This window comes from Plecotus auritus (assembly GCF_963455305.1).
Source record: "Plecotus auritus genome assembly, chromosome: 3".
Classification (NCBI taxonomy): Eukaryota; Metazoa; Chordata; class Mammalia; order Chiroptera; family Vespertilionidae; genus Plecotus; species Plecotus auritus.
In genome coordinates this window covers 109225545-109240269 of record NC_137772.1, presented here as the reverse complement: position 1 = coordinate 109240269, position 14725 = coordinate 109225545, and the positions used below count along the sequence as shown (strand labels likewise).

The 14725-nt window shown below is 41.8% G+C and overlaps 1 pseudogene across 1 annotated transcript; it reads left to right on the top strand.

Moving 5' to 3' along the window:
- The first annotated feature begins 1427 nt into the window (after positions 1–1427).
- LOC308244616 (nucleus accumbens-associated protein 1-like) lies at positions 1428–2918 on the top strand (annotated as a pseudogene). Its single transcript has one exon. The product of its transcript is annotated as a nucleus accumbens-associated protein 1-like (transcript).
- The last annotated feature ends 11807 nt before the right edge of the window (positions 2919–14725 follow it).

Sequence of the window (14725 nt, the reverse complement as noted above, 5' to 3'; positions counted from 1 at the left end):
AGAGATAGAGGAAGATATAAACAAATAGAAGAACATACCATGTTCATGAATTGGTAGAATCAACATCATTAAAATGTCCATACTACCCAAAGCAATCTAAAGATTCAATGCAATCCCCTTTAATATACCAATGGCATACTTCAAAGATCTAGAACAAACTTTCCAAAAATTTATCTGGAATAAAAAAAGGACCCGATGTAATACTTCAAACAATAAATAAATAAATAACATTAAAAAAAAAAAGACCCGGAATAGCCAGAGTAATCCTGAGAAAGAAGAACAAAGTTGGAGGGGTCACATTACCAGATATCAAGCTATATTACCAAGCCACCGTTCTCAAAACTGCCTGGTACTAGCACAAGAACAGACATATAGACCAATGGAACAGAACAGAGAACCCAGAAATCAACCCAAGCCATTATGCTCAATTAATATTTGACAAAGGGGGCAAAAGCATACAATGGAATCAAGACAGTCTCTTCAATAAATTGTGTTGGGAAGTTTTGTCAGATACATGCAAAAAAATGAAACTATATCACCAACTTACACCATACACAAAAACAAACTCAAAATGGATAAAGAACTTACATGCAAGACAGGAAACTATAAAAATTCCACAAGACTCCATAGGCCCCAAAATCTCGGACATATGTTGTTACAATATCTTTACAGACCCAGCCCCTAGGGCAATGGAGACTAAGGAGAAAATAAACAAATGGGATTACATCAAAATAAAAAGCTTTTGCACAGCAAAAATACCATCAACAAAACAACAAGAAAGCCCAATGCATGAGAGAACATATTTGCCAATGATATCTCTGATAAGAATTTAATCTCCAAAATTTACAGAGAACTCATACAACTTAACAAAAGGAATATAAATGTTCCAATCAAAAAAGTGGGCAAAGGATCTGAATAGACACTTTTCGAAAGAGGTCATACAGAAGGCCCAGAGACATATGAAAACATGCTCCATGTCACTAATCATCTGAGAGATGCAAATCAAAACATATGCTGGCAAGGATATGGAGAAAAAGGAACCCTGTGCACTGCTGCTGGGAATGCAGACTGGTGCAGCCACTGTGGAAGATAGTATAGCTTCCTCAAAGTTAAAAATGGAACTCCCATTTGACCCAGTAATACCACTTCTAGGACTATATCCCAAGAAACCAGAAACACCAATCAGAAAGGATATATGCACCCCTATGTTCAAGCAGCACAATTTACAATAGACAAGATTTGGAAACAGCCTTAGTGCCCATCAGCAGATAAGTGAACTAGAAAACTGTGGTACAGAGAATGAATGGCCACAGCAGCTGCTGCTGCTGCTGAAGGGGCGGCAGAGGTCCCAGCGCAGGGGGTTGCACCTGGGGCCCTGGGCCCCAGCTACCTCTATGGAGCTTGCCAGGAGCCCCCGTAGTGCGGCCATGGCCCAGACCCTGCAGATGGAGATCCCAAACTGCACAATAGCATTCTGGATTGCCTGAATGTGCAGTGGCTTCAGGGCCTGTACTGTGATGTGTCAGTGGTGGTCAAAAGCTATGCCTTCAAGGCCCACCAAGCCTAACTTGCTGCTAGCAGCTCCTACTTCTGGGATGTGTTCAGCAGCAGCCGGAGCACTATGGTAGAGCTGCTGGCGGCTGTGCAGTCCCAGTCCTTCCAACAAATCCTCAGCTTCTGCTACACAGGCTGGCTGAGCATTAATATGGGTGACCAGTTCTTGCTCATGTACATGGCTGGCTTCCTGCAGATCCAGGAGATCATGGAGAAGGGCATTGAGTTCTTCCTTAAGGTGAGCTCTCCCAGCTGTGACTCCCAGGGCCTACATGCCAAGGAGGCTCCATCTTCTCATACATCGAGCTGGACAGCCTGCAGCACCCCGTTGCCCCTGATGTCCCATGTCAAGACAGTAGAAGGAGTCGGACTCTGCAGTGCACGCCTGTGGCCAAGCGGCTGTGGGACAGCAGCCAGAAGGAGGCTGGGGTTGGCCGCAGCAGTGGTGGCAATGGTAGCCAAAAAATGGCCAGGTTCTCCACATTAGACCTGGCTGCCAGCCGGCCACCTCAGCAGGCCTTGGCTGCTGCAGCAGCAGCCACAGCAGGGGGCGTGGTGAGAGGGCCCAGCATGTCGGAGCTGACCAGCCCTGGTACCTATACTAGCGGCAGCCCAGGCTCCTATCATAAAGAGGAGGATGAGGAGGAGGATGCGGACGAGGAGGGCACAGACCAGCAATACCGGCAGATCTGCAACATGTACACCATGTATAGCATGATGAATGTCTTTGGCCGAGAAGTTGGAGGCCCTCCCTGAGCAAGTGACCCCTGAATCCCAGAATCGCGTCCAAGTGCGGCAAGACTTGGCATCTCTCCCAGCCGAACTCATCAACCAGATCGGTAACCGCTGCCAACTCCAAGCTCTATGATGAGGCCGACCCCTCTGAGAAGCTAGAGCTGGTGACAGGCACCAATGTGTACATCACAAGGACACAGCTCATGAACTGCCATGTCAGTGCAGGCACACGGTACAAGGTCCTGCTGCGGCCCCTCCTGGCCTCCTTCTTTGACCGGAACACACTGGCTAACAGCTGTGGCACTGTCATCCGCTTTTCCACCAATGATCCCAGACGCAAACGGCTGGATAGTCGCATCCTCCATGCTGTCAAGTACTACTGCCAGAACTTTGTTCCGAACTTCAAGGAGAGCGAAATGAATGCCATTGTGGCCGACGTGTGCACCAATGCCCGACGCGTCGTGCAGAAGAGCTGGGTTCCCAAGGGGAAGCCACATGAGGATGATACCTACACCACCTTCATCAGTGACACAGGCAAGCTGGAGCGGGACAAGATGGGTGTGGAGCTCAGCTTTGAAACAGCCAGCCATGATGGTGAGGCTGGCCTCTCAGCCGAGGCCCTCCAGTAACCCCCACCAAGCCCCATGAGGCTATCACACTCCCCCTCCTGTCACCCACCCACCCACCATCTTGGTCAAGAGCTACTACTGTCTTTCCCTCCTCAGGACCCGCAGGGTGTGCTGCATGCTCCAGCCCCTCGGCCTCCAGTCCCTGAACCCAATCCGAGTGGGCTTGGAGAGGGTGGCAGTGGTGCGAGCTCTGCGTGGCCTTCTCTCTCTCTCTCTCTCTCTCTCTCTCTCTCTCTCTCTCTCTCTCTCTCTCTCTTTCTCTCTCTCTCTCTCTCTCTCTCTCTCTCTCTCTCTCTCTCTCTCTCACACACACACACACACACACACACACACACACACACACTCGTGCAGTCAGGGAGTACTCGCTCCCCCCTCTCCTAACCCCTAGCAATTGTTTTCCCATTCCACTCAACCAGGCCTTGCAGGGGAGGGGCAGTCTAGGGACAGTCCTCTGCTCCACCCTTCACTGCAGCCCCATGGGACTCACAGGGGCTCCCGGTTGCTCAGGACCCCTCCTGCCACCACCTCCCAGTGTTTCCATGTTTACAAAAGCGCCTTCCTGTCTCCTTTGTCTGTCCCTGCATCTGGGGCTGGGGTAGGTGAGGCTGTGGGGACTGCTCTTGTGACAGCTGAGGAAATTTGAGGCTCAGAGAAATTACACGACTGACCTAAGCCGACCTAAGGTGGGAGGCGGTGGTGAGCCCAGCACCTTTCTCTCTCCCCAACCCTGTACTCAGCCTCTCTTGCCCTATCAGGCCCCTCAGACCTGAGTGGGGCAAGTCCTGAGTCAGGGTACACACCCAGAGTTTCTGAGGATAGGAGGAGAGGTTTTGGAGTTTCACAGGTGCGTGTGTGTGTGAATGTGAACAAATTCACTTATTAAATCTGGTAGTTATGAGGTGGATTGTGTAAGTAGAAGGATACAAACATGTATCCAAAAATTGATGGCATTTTTATATATTAACAATGAATGCTCAGAAGAGAAACTAATATATATATATATATATATATATATATATATAATATTTTTAAATATATAAATATAATACATTATAAATATATATGATAAATATATACTAAGTGTACTGGTTAATAATGGCGGACTTTGTAACCAAAGAAAACACAATAATTTCAAGAGGAACATCAAAAGTGCTTTATTCAGAGAGGGAGAAAAATGGCTGCGGAATAGACAGACGTGTTCTGAGCCTTGTCCCGGAGCAGAAAGAAAGAACAGCTGAGGGTCGCACGAGGAGTGTTTGTTCGCAAGTTAAGGGACAGCTAAACTCCAGGAGAAGGTGGGGGACTGCTAGACAGGGTTCCCCTGACTGGGCAGCCTCCACTGTAGCTGAGTCCCCTCCCAGAGCTATGGGCTTGCACCATCTTGAAAGGGAAAGTGGAACTTATCGAAAGCCTGAAAATCCACAACTGTGGCACCCACCGAACAGCTGCGAGCCCCAGAACACCGGCCCCCAATTGGCACAAACACGCGGATTCAGAGGAGCTCTACACTCCACCACGGAAAGGTCAGATTTTGCCTGGGATAAGGTGAGGTCTCTGGTCCTGGCTGGAGAGAGAAACACAGGTTTTGTGGGAGCTGGAGTACCAGGGAAGTCTGCGCCTACAAAAATCTGTGGCTGTTGGGGCTGGCGTGATCCGTGAATGTGGAAAGGGGTCCTCAGAGCTGCTAACAGAAGGGATCTCTAAAAAGCAACCCATTTTGATCTGACGTGCAGGGACAGCCTAAGAATTTCAAAGGTGTGCCGGCTGCTTAGACTTTCGTGCAGATGCATTGTTCGCACAATTGGACTTTTTCCTCTTCAAATCCTTGCTTCTGATTACTAAGCCCAATACATAGGATCACCCAGTTGGGGACACCCTGGGAGACTGCAGGGGAAAGTTGTTTTTCTGGAACCTGGGGATCGGAGCAGGGAGTGACCATCGGAGAGCCAGCTCTGAGGCAGCCCACTTCCACAAACCGGTATTGAGTGCCACAGGGAAAGAAGGATCTAAATACAGGCTAGAGAGGCCGAAGAGATCCAGAAGTCAATCCAGAAACACTGCCACCCAGGGGCTGAATCACAAAGTGACTCTTGTGTAATCAAAAATAAAGGAATATGAGAAATTAAGACACACCACCTGCTTAAAAATCAAGACTGGCTTATAACACAGAGGAGCAGTGGAACGCAGGGAATTGCAATACTGTCTGGACTGAGAAACAGGCGTGCCAAACAGAACAACAGAGGAAGTGAATGACCTTCACTACTGCACATTTTATTTTTTTATTTTTTATTTTTATTTTTTTATTTTCATTTTATTGCATCTTTTACTAAAGAAACTAATTTTTTTCTTTTTTTCAAACTTGACTTTACCTTTTTAATTATTACATTTTTATTTTCAATCAGAATAATTACTACTACTATTTTACCTTTTTTTAAGTATCATTTTATTTTATCTTTATTTTACTTTGGGATTAGTGTTCTACATTCTATTTTCATCTTTCCTTTAGCATCATTTTACTCTATCTGAACTCTACCTTTATGCCATCACTCTTTTCCTAACCTTTCCCCTTTTGGTGTGCTGTTTATCTTACCCCTTTTATGCTTTATATTTTCCCTATTCTTTCTATTTACCCCCTGTTAAATTTCACCCTACTTATATATCTAATTCCCAACCCCCTGCTCCAAGTCCATACACACCTCTCTCTTCACTGTCTTACCTATCCAAAAAACTGTTTTTCTCTCTGACCTACTGTTGTTGTTTGCATGAATGTTGATTATATCAAATTTTTATGCTTTTTTTGTGAGATTGTTTTGCTTATTCTTTTTTTAGTTTGTTTTTTTGTTTGATTTGTTTTTGTTTGTTTTTTGCTTCTGTTTTCCCTTGCCTCACTTGATATTAGTTGGTGTTGTACTTTGTATTAATACCCAGGTACTTCTTGCTGGCATTTGCTGGGATTAGTGGTTATTCTATTGGAGTTTTCTCCCCATATATATAGTTTGTTCCCCTTCCTCTCTTAGTATCTTTCTTGTCTCTCTTACTTTTTTTTTCCTTTTCCCAATTTCATTTTGACACTCCTTTTCTTTCTTTCTTTCTTTTTCCTCTTCTTCTTTCTCTTCTATCCCCTAATTTGCCTTTCTCTAGTGGCAACCTTTATTGGAGGTTATTAATATTGTGAATACATTTCTGTTCATTGCCTTGTGTGTTGTACCTGGTTGTGTTGTATTTTGTGCCTTTAAATCAACGCAGGAGAGAGAGAACTACATAACCAGATATCCGGAGAAGAGAGACCATGGGGAGACAAAGAAACAGCCTGCATATGAAAGAAAAGCAGGCATCACCAGAAAAGGAAGTAAACGAAATGGAGGCAAGCAACCTTCCAGAGAAAGAATACAGAGAAATGGTCATAAGGTGGCTGAAAAGAATGAAAGACAAATTCGACAATATGAGTAAGAACCAAGAGGAAATGAAGAAGAACCAGGAAGAAATGAAAAATGACATTACTGCTGTAAAGAACTCAATGGAAAGCATCAAGAGTAGACTAGAAGAAGCAGAGGACTGCATCAGCGAGCGAGAAGACAAGATGGGAAAAAATACCCAAGTAGAGCAGCTTCTAGAAAAAAAAAATTAAAAAGCAGGAGGAGAGCCTAAGGGAACTTTGGAACAACACGAAACAAAACAACATCCGCATAATAGGGGTTCCAGAAAAAAAGGAAACTGAGCAAGAAATAGAAAACCTGTTTGAAGAAATAATGACAGAAAACTTCCCTGATATAGGGAAGAAAAAACCCACACAAATCCAAGAAGCTCACAGAGCCCCAAGCAAAAGGAACCCCAAAAGACCAATGCCAAGGCACATTATAATTAAATTGGCAAAAACCAACGACAAAGTAAGAATCTTAAAAGTGGCAAGAGAGAGACAGAAAGTTACATACAAAGGAACCCCTATCAGACTAGCAACTGTTTCTCAACAGGAACTCATCAGGCCAGAAGGGAATGAAATGAAATATATAAAGTCATGCAAAGGAAGGGTATGAATCCAAGAATACTGTACCCAGCAAGGCTATCAATCAAAATTGAAAGTGAAATCAGGAGCTTCACAGACAAAAAGGGACTAAGGGAATTTATTACCACCAAACCAGCAATGCAAAAATGCTAAAGGGTCTGCTGTAAAAAAAAGAAATAGGAAGCAAAGAAGGAACACAGGGGTAAAGAACAAAAATGGCAACAAGTAAGTACCTATCAATAATAACTTTAAATGCAAATGGATTAAATGCCCCAATCAAAAGACAAAGGGTAACAGATTGGATAAGAAAACAAGACCCATATATCTGCTGTCTACAAGAAACCCACCTCAGAAAAAAAGACACACACAGACTGAGGGTGAAGGGATGGAAAAAGGTTTTCCAGGCGAAAAAAAATTAAAAAAAAAGCTGGGGTAGCAATACTTATATCTGACAAATTAGATCTCAAAGTGAAGGACATAACAAGAGATAAGGAAGGCCACTTCATAATACTAAAGGGAGCAATCCAACAAGAAGAAATAACTCTGGTAAACATATAAGCACCCAATACAAGAGCACTTAAATACATTAAAAAAAAACTCCTGGAATATATCAAGGGAGAGATTGACAGCAATACAATCATAGTAGGAGACTTTAATACCCCACTATCACCATTGGACAAATCCTCTAAACAAAAAAGCAGCAAAGAAACATTAATCCTAAATGACTCACTAGACCAGATGGAATTAATTGACATCTTCAGAACATTTCACCCTAAAGCCACAGAATATACATTCTTCTCAAGTGCACATGGGTCATTTTTAAAGATAGACCATATGTTGGGACATAGGCAAAGTCTCTTCAAATTCAAGAAGATAGAAATCATATCAAGCATTTTCTCAGACCACAGTGGTATAAAACTGGAAATCAACTACAATAAAAACAATCCAAAGAAATCAAACACATGGAGACCAAACAGCATGCTATTAAACAATGAATGGGTTACAAGAGAGATCAAGGAAGAACTAAAAAACATCATGGCAACAAATGACAATTAAAACACAACCATCCAAAATCTATGGGACACAGCGAAAGCAGTCTTGAGAGGGAAGTTCATAGCTCTACAAGCCCACTGCAAAAAACAAAAAACAATGGTAATAAATTACATAACCCTACAACTCAAAGAGTTAGAAAAAGAGCAACAAGAAAAGCCCAGTGTAAGCAGAAGGAAGGAAATAATAAAGATCAGAGCAGAGATAAACAACATAGAGACCAAAGAAACAATACAAAAGATCAACAAAACCAAGAGCTGGTTCTTTGAAAGGATAAACAAGATTGATGAACCTCTAGACAGGCTCACCAAGAAGCAAAGAGAGAAGACCCAAATAAACAAAATAAGAAATGAAAGAGGCGAAATAACAACACATCCTGCTGAAATACAAAGGATTGTTAAAAAAATACTACGAACAACTCTATTCCAACAAACTGGACAACCTGGAGGAAATGGACATATTCCTAGAAAAATATAACCTTCCAAAACACAATCAGGAAGAATCTAAACAGCTCAATATGCCAGTAACTATGGAAGAAATTGAAGCAGCCATCAAAAAGCTTCCGTAAAACAAAAGCCCAGGGCCAGACGGCTTCACAGGAGAGTTTTACCAAACATTCAAGGAAGAACTAAAACCTATCCTCCTCATACTATTTCAACAAATTCAAGAGGAAGGAACACTTCCAAGCTCATTCTATGAAGCCAGCATCAACCTAATACCAAAACCAGATAAAGATAACACAATGGAAGAGAATTACAGGCCAATATCCCTCATGAACGTAGATGCCAAAATCCTCAACAAAATTCTAGCAAATCAGATTCAGCAGTACATCAGAAAGATCATACACCATGACCAAGTAGGATTTATCCCAGGAATGCAAGGATGGTAAAATATCCTCAAATAAATTAACGTGATACATCACATAAACAAATTGACAGATAAAAATCACATAGTCATATCAATTAATGCAGAAAAAGCATTTGACAAAATCCAACACCCTTTCTTGATAAAAACTTTCAACAAGATGGGAATAGAAGGTTCATACCTCAACATAATAAAAGCTATATATGATAAGCCCACAGCTAACATCATAATCAATGGGCAAAAACTAAAACCATTTCCCCTAAGAACAGGAAAAAGACAGGGATGCCCACTCTCACCACTCCTGTTTGACATAGTACTGGAAGTATTAGCCATTGCAATTAGACAAGAAGAAGAAATAAAAGGCATCTAAATTGGAAAAAAAGAAGTAGAGCTGTCCTTATTTTCAGATGACATGATATTGTACATAAAAAACCCAAAAGACTCCATCAAAAAACTAACAGACTTAATAAATGAATTTGGAAATGTAGCAGGATACAAAATTAACGCCAAGAAATCTATTGCATTTCTATACACCAATAGTGAACTTACAGAAAGAGAGACTAAAAAAAGCAATCCCATTTACCATTGCACCAAAAAAATGAAGATACCTAGGAATAAACTTAACTAAGGAGGTAAAAGACCTATACTCAAAAAACTACAGGACACTGAAAAAAGAGAGGAAGACATAAACAGATGGAAGAACATACCGTGTTCATGGATTGGTAGAATCAACATCATTAAAATGGCCATACTACCCAAAGCAATCTATAGATTCAATGCACTCCCCATTAAAATACCAATGACATATTTCACAGACCTAGAAAGAACTCTCCAAAAATTCATCTGGAATAAAAAAAAGACCCTGAATAGCCACAGCAATCCTGAGAAGGAAGAATAAAGTAGGAGGGATCTCAATACCAGATATCAAGCTGTATTACAAAGCTACTGTTCTCAAAACAGCCTGGTACTGGCACAAGAACAGACATATAGATCAATGGAATAGAATAGAGAATCCAGATATCGACCCAAACCACTATGCTCAATTAATATTTGACAAAGGAGGCATGAACATACAAGGGAGTCAAGAAAGTCTCTTCAACAAATGGTATTGGGAAAATTGGACAGATACATGCAAAAAAATGAAACTATGTCACCATCTTACACCATACACAAAAATAAACTCAAAATGGATACAGGACTTAAACATAAGACAGAAAACCATAAAAATACTAGAGGAATCCACAGGCAGCAAAACCTCAGACATATGCCGAAAGAACTTCTTCACTGATACTGCCCCTAGGGCAATGGAAGCCAAAGAGAAAATAAACAAATGGGACTACATCAAAATAAAAAGCTTTCGCACAGCAAAAGAAACCATCAACAAAACAACAAGAAACCGCACTGTATGTGAGAACATATTTGCAAATGTTATCACTGATAAAGGTTTAATCTCCAACATCTACAGGCAGCTTATACAACTTAATAAAAGGAAGATAAATGATCCAATAAAAAAATGGGCAACGGACCTAAATAGAATCTTTTCAAAAGAAAACAGAATGAAATCATACTCAAAGTCACTAATTATCCGAGAGATGCAAATCAAAAAAACAATGAGATACCATCTCACACCTGTCAGAATGCTATCATCAACAAATCAACAAACGACAAATGTTGGCGAGGATGCTGAAAAAAAGGAACCTTCGTGCACTGCTGGTGGGAATGCAGACTGGTGCAGCCACTGTGGAGAACAGTATGGAGTTTCCTCAAAATACTGAAAATGGAACTCCCATTTGACCTAATAATCCGACTCCTAGGAATATATCCTACGAAACTAGAAACACCAATCAGAAAGGATATATGCACCCCTATGTTCATAGCAGCACAATTTACAATACCTAAGATTTGGAAACAGCCTAGGTGCCCATCAGCAGATGACTGGATCAGAAAACTATGGTACATCTACACAATGGAATACTATGCTGTGGTAAAAAAATAAGGAATTCTTACCATTTGTAGCAACCTGGCTAGAATTGGAGAACATTATGCTAAGTGAAATAAGCCAGTCAATGAAAGAAAAATACCACATGAACTCACTCATTTGTGGATAATAAGAAACATTATAAACTGATGAACAAAAAGATAGATACAGAGGCAGTAAAGCATCAAACAGACTGTCAAATTACAGAGGTAAGGTTAGGGAGAGGTGGAGGAAATAAGAGATCAACCAAAGGACTTACATGCATGCATATAAGAGTAACCAATGGATGCAAAACATTGGGGGGTGAGGGCATGTATGGGAGTGGGGTGGGGGGGGGCAATGGTAAGATATGTACACATATAATACCTTAATAAAAAAATAAGAAAATAAAATAAAAATAAATAAAAAAATAAAATTTCTTAAATTAAAAAAAAAAGTGCTCTATTCAAAGTAATGTCTATCGCTAGCTACACATTTCCCCCATCTTTCAGGTAATTTGTGGATACTGTGCCAATAGAACTTTTCTTGTTTTGAGTCAAATCTTTCAGAGACCCAATTTTCCACTTCTTCATATGTTTTGACGGGCTGCTCAGAAAGTGTGTGTGCCATCAATTGGAACAAGTGTAATCTGAAGTTGCAAGGTCTGGTAAATATAGCGGATGGGTTAATACTTCCTAGTCAAGATATTTTAACGTGTCTTTAACTGATTTTGAAGTGTGTGATGGTGCATCATCATGAAGCAAAATTACTTTGCCATGTCTTCTGGCCCATTCTGGTCATTTCACGACCAAAGCATGGTTCAAATTGATTATTTGTTGTCAGTAGCTATTAGAATTAATGGTTTCACCTGGTTTTAGAAGCTCATAATACACCACACCTTCCTGATCCCACCAAACACAGAGCGCTGTCTTCTTTCCTAAGTGATTTGGCCTTGCAGTTGATGTTTATGGTTGACCTGTATCAACCCATGATTTTGTGAGTTTTGGATTCTCAAAATAAATCCACTTTTCATCGCCAGTCACAATTCAATGCAAAAAAGACTTTCTTTCGTGCTATTGAAGCAACATTTTACTGATGACTTTTCGGTTTTCCATTTGTCTTTCATTCAGTTGACGTGGCACCCATTTTCCTTCCTTTAAAATCTTTTCCATTGCTTGTAAACAATTGGAAATTGTTTGCTGAGCAACATTTAATCTTTCTGCAGGTTGTTTTTTACTTTGACACGCATCTTCATCTAATAATGCTTGTAATTGTTGGTCTTCAAACTTTTTCGGTTGACCTGGACGTTCTTTGTCTTTCACATTGAAATTATCACTTTTAATGGATTTAACCCAGCATTCACAAGTATCTTGAGATGGAGCATGTTGACCATAAGCTTCCCAAAGTATACGATAACTTTTTCTTCAAAATAAAGTAATGAATCAAAACTTCCCACAAATGCTCTTTTGTTGGCATGAAATTTGACATTTTTAAGCATAAAAATATCTATGATGTTAACACCTTCAACAAATTTGACATATGAAGTTTTGAAGCTTGCTGTCAATGCAACAAAATATCATACATATTAAATCGCATATGTATCAACATATGTGTAACTCCATCTATTGAAAAAAATCTGCATTATTAACTGATACATCTAATATATACTGTATATACTAGAGGCCCGGTGCACAAAATTTGTGCACTGGGGGTGGGGTGTTCCCTCAGCCCAGCCTGCCCCCTCTCACAGACTGGGAGCCCTCAGGGGATGTCCTACTGATGGCTTAAAGCGGGCCTAAGCTGCAATCTGGCCTCCCTCTGCAGGAGGTGACTGGGCTGATCAGAGGTAGGCACCAGCCCCATCACCCTGCTGCTGCTGCCACTGCCGCAGTCGCCAAGGTGTTTTCATCAACACAGACTCCAGTCCCTTCACCATGAAAAAATGACAACTTTCTTTAGGCATTTTCAAGATGAGTCTTTCATAGGATATGACATTTCTTTTTTTCTTTTTTTTTTTTTTTATCCTCACCTGAGGATATGTTTCCATTGATTTTTCGAGAGCTTGGAAGAGAGAGGGAATGACAGAGAGAAACATCAATGTGAGAGGGACACTTCAATTGGTTGCCTCCTGCATGAGCCCTGACCTGGGCCCTGTCCAGGGAGGAGCCTGCAACCTAGGTACATGCCCTTGACCAGAATCGAACCCAGACCCTTCGGTTGGCAGGCCGAGGCTCTATCCACTGAGCCAAACTGGCTAGGGCAGGATATGACATTTCTTAGCCCCTCCAGCAGCGGACCTTAGTTTTTTCCTCCAGGAGTGTGGTGGAAATACCCTAGATCACCTTCTTGGCTTCTTATTACCCACATTACCAAGAACACTGTAAGTGGTGGCATACAGGGAGCTTAGCCAATAAGAGGTCAGAAAAGGTATTTCCTCTGCACCTCATGCACAGAGGACCCCAGGTGTTGTGTCCACTGGGCTAGGGGCATGTCCTGAGCTGCGCGGAGGCTGCTGGGAGCATGCCCCCAGCCCAGCAGCCCTGTGTTGTGTCCGCTGGGCTGTGTTGTGTCTGCAGCCCTCCCTCCCTCCATGGCCAGGGCTCAGGACACCAGTGTCCCACCCCAGCTGCTATGGGCTCTACCATCTTTATGTCAGAGTGATGATTAATTTGCATATTACCCTTTTATTAGAATATATATATATATATATATATATATATATATATATATATATACCAGAGGCCCATTGCATGAATAGATTCATGCAATAGGCCTTCCTTCCCTTGGCTTCCAGCACCAGTTTTCCTCTTTTCCTCCTTCACCCGGGACCCAGGCCTTCACTCCTGCCTGAGTCTGCCGCCTTTGCTGCAGACTCCAGCCAGAGTCTGCCTTCTTCATCTTTGCTGCAGGCTCTGGCCAGAGTCTGCCACCTTTGTCTTCGCTGCAGACTCTGGCTGGAGTCTGCCATCTCCATCTTTGCTGCTTCACTGTAGACTCCAGCTAGAGTCTGCCATCTTCGCTGCAGACTGCCGTCTTCGTCTTTGCTGCAGACTCTGGCTGGAGTCTGCCATCTTCATCTTCACTGCAGACTCTGGAGTCTGCAGTCTTCGCTGCGGCCAGAGAGCCACTCTTATAGATCCTTTCGCCCCTCGCCTTCCCTCTCATAGCAGGCATCCTGCCCTGTCCAGCCACTCCATGCCTGGAGCAGCTGGGCGGCCGCCATCTTTGTGCTTATAATTTGCATAGTCCCTCCTGATTGGCTGGTGGACATAGCAGAGTGATGGGCAATTTGCATGTTTCTCTTTTATTAGTGTAGATACCTTTTACTATTGTAATAATAATAACAAAAAGAAACCTGGGAATAAACTTAACCAAAGAGGTAAACAACCTGAACTGGAAAATGATAAGACATTGAAAAAAGAAATAGAGGAAGATACAAATAAATGGAAACATATCCCATGTTCATAGATTTGAGAAATTAACATCATTAAAATATCCATACTACCAAAAGCAATCTATATATTCAAAACAATCCTGATTATAATACCAACAGCATATTTCACAGACCTAGAACAAATACTCCAAAAATTTATATAGAACAAAAAAGACCACAAATAGCCACAGCAATCTTGAGAAAGAAGAACAAAAAAAGGAGGGATCATAATATCAGACATCAAGGTAGACTACAAAGCTATTGTAATCAGCACAGCCTGGTACTGGCACAAGAATAGGCAAACAGAGCAATGGAACAGAACAGAGAACCCAGAAATTGACCCAAGTCATTACCCTCAATTAATATTTGACAAAGGAGGAAAGAGCATACAATGGAGTCAACACAGTCTCTTCAATAAATGGTGTTGGAAAAATTGGGCATGTATATGTAAAAAACGAAACTAGACTGAAAACTCACCACACACAAGCATAAACTCAAAG